At 36.2% G+C, this 14,594-nt stretch overlaps 1 protein-coding gene and 1 pseudogene across 3 annotated transcripts in view; one reads left to right on the top strand and one right to left on the bottom strand.

The window, feature by feature from the left end:
- The window catches only part of MINDY3 (MINDY lysine 48 deubiquitinase 3), a 102,657-nt gene that overhangs the window by 64,817 nt on the left and 23,246 nt on the right, over positions 1-14,594 (bottom strand). The window lies entirely within an intron of this gene.
- On the top strand, positions 5,885-6,103 carry LOC112322565 (phosphatidylinositol N-acetylglucosaminyltransferase subunit Y-like; annotated as a pseudogene).

The raw sequence follows: 14,594 nt of genomic DNA, 5'->3' as shown, positions 1-14,594 counted from the left end.
TAGATTGTATTATGACAGTCGTCATATCAGCATGCATTTTTTTAAAACTTATCAAAATTGGTGAATTTTTATGTAGCCATTTTAATAGTGAAGATGGAAGAAAATATGCAGCATTTTTGGTGTGTTATACTTTATTATTTCAAAAAAAGTAAAAACACAACTGAAATTTAAAAAAAAGATTTGTGCAGTATATGGAGAAGGTGCTGTGACTGAACGAATGTGTCAAAAGTGGTTTGCAAAGTTTTGTGCTAGAGAATGCTCTCACTGAACAATGTTCCACGGTCAGGTAGACCAGTTGAAGTGAACAGCGAACAAGTCAAACCATTAATTGAGAGCGATTAACTTTAAACCACACAGGAGATAGCTGACAAAGTCAAAATATCCAAACAATAAAGCTATTGGTGAAAATGAAAAATGTCTTTTATTTTACCAAAAGGAAAAAAACCAGACAGATTTTTTGGCTAACCCAATATTTTTTTTGTTTCTTTTGGAAAATAGTTATTATTTGATTAAAAAATTTATATTAACCAGTATTGGGTGTATTATTGTTATTTTAAAATGAATTAATAAATCTTTTTGTATTTCTGTCTCTTTTAAATTGATTTTTTAGAGAGAGGGAGAGAGAGAGAAAGAGAGAATATCGATTTATTGTTCCGCTTTTTATGCATTGATTGGTTGCTTCTTGTATGTGCTCTAATCAGAGATGGAACCCACAACCTTGGCCTATCGGGAGGACACTCTAACCAACTGGACTACCAAACCAGGGCTTAAATGTCTCAGTCTTAGTTTCTAACAAGAAAAACATTGATCATTACTTGCTCATGACCCACATTAGCAAAAGCTCTTTAGGATGTTCACTAATTTTTAAGAGTGTAAAGGGCATTCAAAGGAAAAAGAGAGTAGGGGTGAGCAGCCCAAATGCACAAAAATGGTACTTGCAAATTTTTCCCTCCTTGCCTGCTGAAATGAAATGTAAGCAGCACCAATGTTTTTGAACTCAAAAAAGAGCACATATGTTAGAAATATTTTCACACTTTAATTTCTGAAATCAGTTACCACCACCTAGTGTTCTGAATAGCTACTACATCATCTTTTTCCTTGGAATTTTAAACAAATGTCTGGAAAAGTATATTTATAAGAATGTCATGATATTCAATATAACAAAGTAGTTGTTCATAATTCTTGAGTAATAAATATTCATATTAGGTCAGCAATCACATGTTTAAGCATAGATGGTATTATTTTAAAAATGTATTAATCCTATTTCCTTAAGCAGAATCTATACTTAAGATTTTCATTGCTTTTGATAGCTAAAGTACATCATTAAGAATATTTATTATTATAAGAAAAGATGTTCTATGTCACTAATGATCAGAAAATTGCAAAATAAAACCACAATGAGATATCACCTAACACCTGTCTGAATGGCTATCATCAATAAATCAAAGAACAAGTGTTTGTGAGAATGTGGAGAAAGGGGAACACACTCATGTACTGTTCCACTTTTTATGCATTGATTGGTTATCTCTTACATATGCTCTAACCAGACACGGAACCTGTAACCTTGGCCCAACAGGTAGGAACGCAGATTGGTACAGTCACCATGGAAAGTAGTATGGAATTACCTCAAAAATTAAAAAATTAACTGCCTTATGACCCAGAGATTCCACTGCTGGGAATATATCCAAAGAAACTCGAAACACTAACTGGAAAGAATATACGGATCCCTATGCTCATTGCAGCATTTTTACAATAGCTGAAATTTGGAAGCAGCCTAAGTGTCCATCAGTAGATGAGTGGATAAAAAAGCTGTGGTACCTTAATGCCAGGAAATACTATTCAGTCATAAAAAAAGAAGGAAATCTTACCATTAGGACAGCAAGGCTAGACCTGGAAAGTATTATACTAAGTGAAATAAGCCAGACAGAGAAAGACAAGTACATGATTTCACTCATATGTGGAATCAAATGAACAAAATAAACTAACAAACAAAATAGAAACAGACTCACAGAGACAGAGAACAGACTGACAGCTGTCAGAGTGGGGAACTGGGTAGAAAAGGTGAAACAAATAAGCAAAATAAAAAAAAGAACAAACCAAAAACTCATAGACACCAACAATAGTATGGTGACTGCCAGAGGGAGAGGGGGGTGGGGAGAGGCAGAAGAACGTAAAGAGAGAATCAAGAGAGATGAAAGGAGACTTGACTTGTGGTGGTGAACACACAGTACAATACACAGAAGACGTATTATAGAATTGTACACCTGAAAACTATATAATTTTATTAAGCAATGTCACCCCAATAAATTCAATTAAAAGAATATTACTGTACAAAGTTATAATTAGAGTTATAATATTCTAACATATTAAAACTTAGAGAATTTACTTACAAGGCTTTTCTCAGTAAGTCTAAAGAAGTTTATATTTGCAGAAAATTCTAATAACATGTCATTATATTTTAGGATTTTCTTAAGCCTAGCATTTAAGACTAAACATCAGCAGTCCCTATCAACCCTTATTTGCTTTAGTCAGTGAAACTGTGTGTGTATGGGTGTGTGTGTGTGTGTGTATATATATGCAGAATTTTATATATTTTATATTCCTGAGTTTGTTTTTTACTTTTTTAAGATTTTATTTATTTATTTTCAGAGATAGGGGAAGGGAGGGAGAAAGAGAGGGAGAGAAACATCGATGTGTGAGAAAAACATCTATGGGCCAGAACCAGAGTCTTTTCAACTATCAACCATCACCTCAATTGCTGTCATAGAGGGTCTCCGCAAGGTCCTCTCTAGGAACTTTCAAATGTGATGCTGACTTAGAACCCAGGTAACTTGTTAAATTCATTTAACAAATACACCCTAAGTGTCAGTGTTAAAAAGAACAATGATAAGCATAGTGTAGGAATACGGAAACAAGGATGACCCCCTTTGCAAACTGTGTATTAATATCCAAATTATATAAGGAACTTTTATAACTCAGTTACAAAAAAACCCAAATAACCCAATTATAAAAACTGGGCAAAGAACTCCAAAGAACACATAGGAGAGTACAAATGGCCAACAGTATATGAAAAGATGAAATGATGAAAACATCACTAATCACTAGAGAGATGTAAATCAAAACCACAACGAGATACCACTTCACACCTATGAGAGTAGACATCAAAAAATAAAAGAGAAGTGTTGGTAAGGATGTGTAAAAATTGAAACCCTCCTAAACTGTTGGTAGGAATGTGGTAAGGTATAGCTGCTATGGGAAACAGTATGGAGGTTCCTCAAAAAATTAAAAGTAGAATTACCATGTGATCCAGCACTTCCACTTCTGGGTATTTAATCCAAAGGAATTGAAATCAGGATCTCAAAGAGATACCCACACTCTCGTGCTCATTGCAGCACTATTCACAGTTGCTGCGATGCTGAAACAACCTAAACGCCCCGTAGGTAGTGAATGGATAAGGACAGTGTGGCACACATGATAGAGCATAGCGTTCAGTCTTAAAAAGAAGGAAATCCCACCATACGTGGCAACACGGATGAACCTTGAGGACATCATGCTAAGTGAAATACGCCAGTCACAGGAGGAGAAATACAGCATGATCCCACTTATATTAAATATCTTGAATAGTCAAACTCATAGAGGCATAGTAGAATGGTGGTTGCCAGCAGCTGGGAGGAGGAAGAAACAGGGGGTTGCTGTTCAGCAGAGGCAAAGTCCCAGTTATGTGAGAGGAATAAGTTCTAGAAATCACCTGTACAACCTATCTATGATTACACTGTATCTTAACTTAAAATTTCATTCAGATAGATCTCGTTAACTTAAAATTTCATTCAGATAGTAGATCTCGTGCTAAATATTCTTACAACTTTACAAAATTCATCCTCCCCAAATAAAAATAGTTACAACCTAGAATATGGAGCTCAGAGGTAAGAGAGACCCCTTGCAGCTGTGGGAATGCGGACGCCCTCCTGGGCAGGGGCCGCACATGGCAGGGGCGCCGCAGGACTGGGCAAGACATAGATGGGAGGGATGTAGGCTCAGGAGTAGCATGAACAAAGACAAAGTAGCATAATTTTGTTTAAGTATAGGTTCATGATGGCTGAAAAGTTAGCTGGGATGAAATTATGTAAGGTCCTTAGGTAAGTAATGTAAAGAATCAGTAGTTGAAAAAATTAAAAAATGAACTTTTTAATAAGAATGTTAGAATAGCTAAAATAAAAAGGAATAACATACTAAGACAGACTTAGTTATCTCACAGGCAAAGTGCATGCAATTGGAGCCACGGCCTCTGTGAAATCTATTTCTGACAGTGAGGAGCTTTTTAAACCCACTTGCTCGTCGTTTGTTGGATTCCCAAGAAGCCAGGTTGCTAGAGAGCTGGCATCTAGCTAGGGCTGTGAGATGGAACAAGTAAAACACAAGATGCCCAGCTAATTTTAAGTATCAGATGGAAAATATTTTTTCAGTATTAAGTATATTTCAAATACTGTATAAGATGTACTTATATTAAAAAAAAAAAATCCACTGTTTATCTGAAATTCAAACTTAACTGGGAATCCCATATATTTTTTCTGGCAACTTAGTCCTAACTATATAATTAAATGTATTTTTACAAGTAATAAAATTTGGAGAAGATAAATACTTTCAATCTTTTCTGACATTAATTCTGATAAACCAAATACTTTTCTGGGTTTCTGGTTTATAAGAGCTGGCTATATGAATCACACAAAATGAAAAAATAAAAATCATCATCAAATAAACATACAGAAGAGTGCACGTGTAACACATACAAATAGAGAGGCTCCTTTGAAACAGAAAAGAGACCGTGGGAAAACTGACCTATAGAAAAACAAAATCAAAGAAAACTTCAGCCCGAGTTCGTGCAGCAGGACGGACGGAGACAGACAGCAGGTAGGCAAGGCCACAGCACAAAAGGGTCTGAGAGCCCGGGTAGAAGCTTGAGTGTTAAGTGCATGGACAAGCCAGCCACTGAATGGCTTTGAGTAAGAGTATCATGAGCTGATTTAGTGTTAAATATATGATGGTGGCCACTGTGAGGAACTGAGGGGGTGGGCAAGAAGGAAATTAGGTGACTAGTTCCACTGCAGTTTTATTTCTAGCCTACTGCAGAAGCAAGAGACAGTTCTAACAAATAAGGTACAATAAGCACATGGCTTCAGGAACTATATGATCTATGTGATCAACAATATATAATTTTATTAAAAGACATAAAAACAGCTCTGACGTATGTGGCTCAGTTGGTTGAGCATCATCCCACAAAGTGAAAGGTCGCCAGTTCGATTCCTGGTGAGCACATGTGTCTAGGTTGCTGGTTTGGTCCCCATTCGGGGAGAGGCGACCTATCAATTTTTCTCTCTCACATCAATGTTTCTTTCCCTCTCTTTCTCCTTCCCTTCCCCTCTCTCCAAAAGTAGATAAAATCTTTAAACAATAAATAAAAGGGTTTTAAAAAAAAATAAAAAGACATAAAAACAATCTAGATGGAAAGATTTAATATTGCAAAGATGTCATTTTTTTTTTCAAATAATCTATAGGGGGAGCAGCTTGAGCAGCTGGGTCTGGCAGAGGATGGTGGGGAACCACCCCATGCCTTCAACCTGGTGTAGCTGTCATTCTTGACATGCCCCTCTCCAAGAAGCCACTCAGATATGACAAATAAATTGATTAATGAAGAGCCTACCCAATTATTGATGAGATTCCTAATTGATACCACAGGCAGCTAGGATGACACGTCAAAACCAGAAGACAAGAAGATATGGAGCATCACTAGATCATAATTTAAAATAACAACAAATACAACTAAATTTTCTTAATACCATCTACCTTTCAAAAAGTCAGGGTGCCAGGCAATTAGTGAGAGAGAAGAATGTTTCTATCTCTTCCTATGCTGACTGTCCTTCCTCCATTGGTCTCTTCGTCAGGACTGTTGTTTTACTTGGCCACTGTAGACGAAAACTCCCCACAGGGCTGCCGAAGCTCAGCCAGCCGGTGTTTTTACAGTCTGCTCTCGCCCATTACCATACCAATGTAGGTGTGCTTCCACCTTTGGACTTGGATGGGTATTAAACTCTTCAGGCAAAATTAATACAACCAGAGCTAAGGTGGTACCTACACATTAATGGTAAGTGTTGAACATCTATCTCTGAAAGCTCAAATGTATGGAAAATATTGGAAACCCACTTAATATTCAGGAAATATGCTTTATCTTGTTTCTATCAGAGACTTAGGATTATGGGAGGCTTAAGCTGCAGAAGCTTTTACTGTACTTTGATTCTGTCCTTGTTTTTGAAGGTTCTCATTTAAAACTGTTGTATCAGAAGAAACATTTCAACACACTGTTGTTGGAAATCAACAACCCCAACCATCACCTAAGACTTTATTTCTTGTCCATTTCATCTAAAAGTTAATGACTTGAAATTTTACGTTTATTTAGATTCAAAGTCTTTGGTAAAGTCACATGTTAAAGATAACTGAAATCCAAAGGAACTATGATGCAGTAGTTGCAGACAAACACATCTGAACTAGTATGATATAAAACTATAATAAAATGGAAATCTCATGGACTTGAGACAATAAGTAAATAAATAAAAATAAAATCTATAAATTTAATGTAACCTCAATTAAAATCCTAAGAGATTTCTTAAAACTGAAACTTCAAGAGCTGAAAAAAAAGTTCAATTGGAATAATGTAGAAATAACTATGACCATTTTGAAAAAGTACAGTATTAGGAAATATGTGATTAATATCAAAGTATGTTTATAAAACTGTGTAACAGGACTGTCTGGGCTTAAGAACTCACAAGATTAGTGGAAAAGAAGGGTCCAAAAAATGACTCATACATACGGGCAAATGTATCTGACAGTGTAGATGATTCCTATCTGTGCAGAATTGACTGGAGTTAGGATATTAGGTAATTCTTTTGGAAAAAGTAATAAAGAGCCAAACATTAAGATACCATTAGCAAAGTTAACAGACTAAGGAAAACAGAATGGGGGAAAATATTTGCAACACAGATTTAACACACAAATAACTGAGAGAATTTATAAAGAGTTCCTAAAAATTTCGAATTAAAAAAATAACCCCAGCTCAAAATGCCAGAATAATATAAAGAAATAATTCCCAAAAGAAGAAATACTAAAAGCTGACAAACACACACACAAAAATGATCAAGCACAGGCTCACTAGGAATCAGAGAAATGTGAATTAAAATGGGCTATCATTTGTCAATAAACTGGCGATATATTAAAGATGGAGAATTCGAAGTGATGGCCACAATGCAGAAAAATAGGAACTCTCTAAACTGTTGGAGATGTGAGTTTGTACTTTGCTAGTCTGGTAAATTTTAGAAGGTCATCTGGCATTATCAAAGTTTAACAGGAGTTTCTCAACAGGTTAAACATAGTAGAGTTATCATATGAGCACAGGACCAAAGAAAATGAAAAACATATTCTCACAAAAATTCGTACAGAAATGTTCCTGACCACGTTGGTCATGATGGCCAAATGGAAAGAAGTCAAATGATGAATGAATAAATAAAATGTGGTCGGTATAAACCACACAATGGAATTAATCAATAAAAAGGAGTGAAATGCTGGTACATGCTAAAACCTGGGTGAACCTTAAAAACATGACACTAAGTGAAAGAAGCCAGTCAGAGGAGACCAGATGTTGTATGGTTCTCTTCATAAGGAATGTCCAGAACAGGCAAATCGATATAAACACAAAGTAGATGAATAGTTGCTAGGAGCTGAGGAGGAGGAAACTATGAGGAGTAACTGCTAATGGGTACAAGGGTTCTTCTGGGGGTGATAAAATGTTCTAAAATTGATGCAGTGATGGCTGTACAATTCTAAGACAATACTGGAAAACCACTGACTTGTACACTTTAAACACGTAATTTGTATGATATGTGAATTATTTCTCAATAAACCTATGTGTGAAAAAAATTAACACATGCCTAAATTTGTAACACACATTTTACTTTTAGGAATCTATTCTATAGGACTTCTTGCATATGCACAGAAAGACATGTATTTTAAAAAATGCTTACTTCAGCATTGTTTGTAATAGCCCAAAATACAAACAATCTCAATGTTCACCATAAGTAAACCCAAAGCAAATGACAAACTGGGAAAAAATGTTCATTATATATGACAGATAAAGCATTGATATCCTTCATAAAGATGAGTGCCCAATATATCTTTCATTGAAACTTACTGGCCTTTTATCCTGGAAAACACATAGCATCCATTTTCTTTCTCAATGCCATATTGACGATTAGTGCTAGGAAAAAAATTTTTTTTTTTTAAATAAGCTTTCCTGGTTGGTTCCACTCTAAAAAAATACTATTCATAACCTAATCTCAACTCTATTGTTGATTACACTTTTACAATTTTCTCTCATAATCCCTTTTTCTTTTTTTATTGTGTAGATTTTATTTATTTTTAGAAAGGGGGAAGGGAGGGAGAGAGGGAAACATCAATGTGTGGTTGCCTCTCGTGCGCCCCCTACTGGCAACCTGGCCTGCAACCCAGACATGTGCCCTGACTGGAAATTGAACTGGCAACCCTTCACTTCACGGCCCCGTGCTCAATTCACTGAGCCACATCAACCAGGGCCCTTTTTGTATTTCTTATTAAAGCAGTAGATTCAAACCCTTTCATACCTTTATATGCCTCTAACATGTCCATTCTCTCAACAGATCTTAAATCTCCAGTTCTCCCAATTTAAATCTTTCATACCTCAAAATGCCTTTTTCTTTTCTCACCACATTCTTTCCTCCTGTTTTAGAAGAACAGTGCATCTTTCCAAGGCTATTGTTACTCTGGATCCCACTTAGTATCTTTTCTATTAAAAGAGATTGTCTTCCCTTGGCCAACAATTTAGCGGATCTATCCTTTAAAACAAAAAAAACTATGTATATCATCTCCTGGCCTTATTATGAGCAAGCAACTGAAATCTTCTCATTCCATCCTTTCACTAGCAAACCTCCTTACTTATGATGCTAAAATACTCCCTATGATCAGGCTTTTATCTCAATGGCTCTTTTAAAGCAAAGACCTTGCTAATTGCTAAATTCACAGCCTACTCTTTTTTTTAATTGAATTTATTAGAGTAACATTAGTTAAATAAAATTATATAGGTTTCAAGTGTACAACTCTACATCATCTGTATATTGTACTATGTTCACCCCCCCCCAAAAAAAAACCTCATGGACACAGACATGGTGATTGCCAGAGGGTGAGGGGGTGGAGGGAGGTAAAAGAGAGTAAAGGGGAAATAAATGGTGACAGAAGACTTGACTTAGGGTGGTGAACATTCATAGCCTATTCTTAGTCCTCATTCTCCTTGAATGAGATACAAAGCACAGCTCCTTCACTAACTCTATATGACAGACAAGAGTCTGAATTAAATTCTCAGTCTGTTTCTCTTATCAATGAGGCAAATTTCCTCTAAGGACTACTGTGAAATGTAATAAATAAACTTATTCCAAATCATCTCACATTACCTCAGTCAAGATTCTGTTAAGTATAGCATATAAGGCAGTATATTATAATGATTAAATATGCTGGTTATATGGAATCAGACTGTCGCCGTTCAAATCTCAGCTCTGCTATTTATTAATGCAGATAAAAAAGGGGTCACATATTAAACCTGACAAACTAAGTGTACACCTGCATGGTGGCCCTTACAAACTCAAGAGACCTAAAGCAACCACATAGGGTGGTATGAAATTAAAACTTCCATCTAAAAGCAAATCACAGCAGGTAGGCATGTACTGACCAGTATCTTTCTTGACAAAGGTCAATCTTTACCTCAGGTGAGGCTGTCTGTCCTTTTGCATCTACAATAAATACCTGTGGCATGTCAGCGCAATCCCCTTTTTTCCAGACCCCTTAGGGCACAACCTCCCACCAATGAGTTTCTTGTTCTCCCACTTCAATCTCTGTGCTGTAACTGTTATTTGTTAACTATTCTGTACCCTTCAATGTAAAAGAAGTGTCTATCTGTTTTATTTTTCATCCAGTCTCATAGATTCCCCGCTTTGCTTTCTCCCCACTCCCTAATCTACTACCAATGAATTTTACGTAACCCTCCTTATGCCTCCTCCTTTAATTCTAATGTATAAAATAAGTTGCAAAACTGCCATTCTCCTGAGCATTTTCTCAATTCGTTAAGATTTTATTTCCCAGCAATTGTCATCAGTTTGGCTCAAATTAATTCCAAAATGCTTACAAGTTTGGACATTTCGTACGTTGACATTACACTGCATGAAATGAAAAAAGACATTCAATGACTATGTGCCTCAGCTTCCTATATTCTATGACATTCCCAGTTAAAAGAATGAAGTAAGTGGAAATATACATATATATAATCATTAAGTACTAAGAATAGTGCGTGGCACTGTTCTATCAATGTCTGCCACTGCTGCATAATGAACATTCTTAATCAATAGTTGTAACTGCTCTTCAAAGAAAATGAAATACTTGAGGACAAAGATTTTTTTCCCACTGCCAAAACATATACAGTGACTTCAAGTGAATTTGCCATGATGTTTCTTTCATGTGCTCATTAATTCAATAATTAATATTTTCCCTCATCCACATAACTAGCTGCTGAGTTCTCGACAAGCTCCTCTCCCGTATCTCCCCACAGTGGCAGTGGCTCAGCAGGAGAAGTGCTGCGGTGGAATGAACACGGGCCCTGGGTGTGATCCAAGCAGCAACATCCCTGCTGTGCGACGGTGGCAAGTTACACAACTGTCTGAGCTTCATCTTCTATGACTACTGACTGAGCTTATGAAGACACATAGCAAACATACTGCTTAGCACACCAAGTACATAAATACTAGATGATCCCTTTATTTCTTTCTTTGCCAAGACTGTTTTCATCTCAATACCTCTTATCTGTCAAGACTTTTGACGAGTCATCCCATTCAATACATTCTACAAACTGACAGATCATTGTTATTCTATAAGTCTTATGTTGTTGCTCTTTTGAAACGTCTTCAATGAATCTCTTCCTAGTGCTTGCGAACTACAGTTTAAAACTTCTAGGAATTTAAAATCCTCTGTGTTCTTCTTACCCAACCCTACATTTATGCTGTTTCACCTTACTAATCTCCTTCACAGATGCGATGCTCTTATCCATTGGTTCCCAAACCTGACTGTGCATCAGAGTCATCTAGGTAGGGGTCACTTAAAAATGATCATGCCTAGGCCCCACCAGCTAGAGACTCTTCCTCTTTTTCTCACATTTATTCATTCATTCTCAGCTGGGGCCTGAGCACTGACATATTTTCAAGCTCCCCAAATGATAATGTAGTCGGGATTCAGAACCACTGTTCCAATCAGGCTGATTCGCCTTCCTGTCCCTAACCGTAACCTGAATTTTTCCCAAAATGCCCTCTCGCTCATTCCATCTGGCCCCATTAAAATGTTAACTCCTACATAAAATCTCTCCCTTTACTCCAACATAAACACAGTAGAGAAAGTTTTCTCCTTCTTCTGAACTTCTGTAATAGTTTATTTCAATATGCTTCATTTTACCTTGCACTAGTTATTTGTGGGCAAGTTCTTGTTTCCCCCAACTAGGTTTTTGAGGGAAAGTCGAGTTCTTCTTATGACAAGTTGAGGCATCTTAGAAATTTAATCTTAATCCCTATAACATCCCTCCCTTGAGAAAGATATAACCTCCATATTTTGAGAGTAAGGAAACTGAAACAATGAGAAATGGCTTGCTTAAGGATTTTAACCCTAATTATAATTTTTCTTTGTATATTACACATACTACAGCTTCCTCCCTATTGTAAGACCAGAAAAACATCCAATAAATGCTGAATGAATGTGTAAATTTTTATTTTAACTTTTTGACTGAAAACAAATTCAACTTTAAGTCAACATTCCAAACAACTGAGGGAAAATGAAAGAAATATACCCTGGCTATCTTCTTTTCCAAAATAATGATTTCAAAGTCATTGCTTAGTTCTGATATTTAAACTATTCTTAAAATAAATCCTTGGCAAGACAACAGCTTTGAAAGCTAATATTTTAAGAAACAGAAAAGGATGAATTTGTACATATCAAGAACCAAAACTTGGATAATGGACTAATATTCTGTAAAGGTAGGACATGACAAGAGAAAAACCCTACAGGTGGCTGGGTGAAGAACTGCTTAGGGAAACAGGAAGAATATTCTGATTCTGGGAACAGGAGAGGCCTGGATGCATCTGCAGAATGTGTAGAAAGACGGAGCTTGCTGATGAGCACCAAGAGCCAGAGCAAGGCACAGAAGTCTAGGTGGGAAGAGTTCTGGGCAACAGGACACAGGAGGAGTCAAAACGGAGGACAGGCGGGATGAGACCTCAAGTAAAGTTCAGCAGGAGCCAGATATTCCTTCCCTAACCTTCTCATATGATGTAAGACACCTCAGTGCCTGGAAACACTGAGAGAAGAAGGAAGAGGAGGTGTGCAGAAGGCATCGTGGGGAGTGTGGGGAGAAACCTGCATACTACTCCAGAGAGACTGCCATACCTTCAATTGGCAGGAGAAAGTGCTTTAGCTGTCAATCAGAATGAGGATTCAAGAAGAGGGTGGGCTCAATCACAAAAGTTGAGCAAGATAACCTGAGTAGTTATTTGTCTGTGAATTTTACTGTTTAAATGTTGACCTTCATCAGAATTTAGTAAAATCTGGTTCTCACTCCAATCTCATCATGAAATGAATAATTTCCATATATTATCTAATGTAGGGAGGGAGGGTAGTTCTTAAATTTCTTAAACAGTAAAATGAAGGGCTGGATCATGCTGAGGCACTTTTTCATTCTAAAGTTTACAATTTTTTAAAATTTTACTATTTTGCAGATGACATTGGTTAATAAAACTATACAGGCTTCAAGAGTATAATTCTATAATACATCATCTTTATAATGCAATGTGTGTTCACCACCCAAAGTCAAATCTCCTCCATCACCATATATTTGACCCTCTTTTGGTTGCAACTGCAAAAGGAATTGCTTTTTTCATTTCTTTTTCTAAATTTCATTGTTAGTGTATAGGAACACAGTGGCTTTTTAGACATTGATTTTGTGTCCTGTAACTTTACTGTATTTGTTTATTATTTCGAATGGTGTTGTGGAGGAGTCTTTAGGGTTTTCTATATACAGAATCACGTCACCTGCAAAAAGTGACACTTGTACTTCTTCCTTCCAAATAATTTGGATGCTTTTTATTTCCTTCTCTCGTCTGGTTACTCCGGCTAGGACTTCCAAAACTGTGTTGAATATTAGTGGTGAGAGTGGACATCCTTGTCTTGCTCCTGATTTTGAAGGGAAAGCTTTCAGTGTTTCACTATCGAGTGTGATATTGGCTGAGGGTTTGTCATATGTGGCCTTTATTACGTTGCAGTACTTTCCTTCTATACCCATTTTATTGAGTGTTTTAATCATAAATAGATGTCCTTATCAAATGCTTTTTATGCATCTATTGATAAGATCATGTGATCTTTATCCTTTGTTTTGTTAATGTGGTGTATTACTCTGATCGATTTGGATATGTTGCACAATTCTTGCACCCTGGAATACACCCCATTTGGTCGTATTGTATTATTTTTTTAATGTATTGTTGTATTTGATTTGCTAGTATTTTGTGTAGGATTTTTGAATCCGTATTCATCACAGACATTTGTCTGTAGTTGTTTTAGTGTTATCCTTGCCAAGTTTTGGTATCAATGTTATGCTAGCCTCATAAAATGGCCCCCTTTACTCATCGCTACCCCCCTCTACCCCCTTTCTCTCTGGTAAACTCCATGCTGTGTCCGTGTCTATGTTTCTTTTGCTTGTTTGTTTGTCTTGTCCATTTGTTACTTTCACTTTTATATCTCATATGAGTGAAATACTATGGTGCTTGACTTTTTCCATCTGATTTATTTTGCAGAGCATGATATTCTCAAGAAGTGTTTTCTTAATTCTCACATTATATAATTTTTACTAATTTTGTCCTTAATGTTATGTCCTTTCATGTTTCTGTTAATTATATATTTCTAAAATTTGAGAATAATTCATATTGAACATTAAGACTCACTTATTTAAATGGAAACAAAAATCAGTTAACTATTATTTTCTCAATCATAACATTTGCTTTTATCATTTCGTGACGGTTTTATCTATATACAGAAGAAAGAAATTTCCCTCTGAACTATAGGGACTATGGAACTTCCTGTCCTACACTACATACTTCATAGGAGGTACACATAATTATTCGATATAAAGTAAATGAGTAAATACATGAACTTAGACTGACTCAGCAATAAGCTGAAGGGTATTTTATTCAGCGCTACATATCAGGTGTCCTTAATGGATGGATTGGCCAAAGGTGTGTCACTTCAGTGTCCCTGGTAACACATGAAACTATAGGAAAAAAATAATAGACCAGAAATGGAAATAGTGGTGGAGGAGGTAGTGATTTAAAATTCTCAGATAACAATGAATTTACCCAGCATCTCAAAGGAAATTATGCACATTAAAAGTAATACAGGAAAAACCACTAGAGTCTCAAAGCAAATATTACAAATCACAA

This window comes from Desmodus rotundus, chromosome 4, assembly GCF_022682495.2.
Source record: "Desmodus rotundus isolate HL8 chromosome 4, HLdesRot8A.1, whole genome shotgun sequence".
Taxonomy (NCBI): domain Eukaryota; kingdom Metazoa; phylum Chordata; class Mammalia; order Chiroptera; family Phyllostomidae; genus Desmodus; species Desmodus rotundus.
Note: the sequence above shows the minus strand (reverse complement) of the source record. Positions and strands in the feature narration are given on the sequence as shown.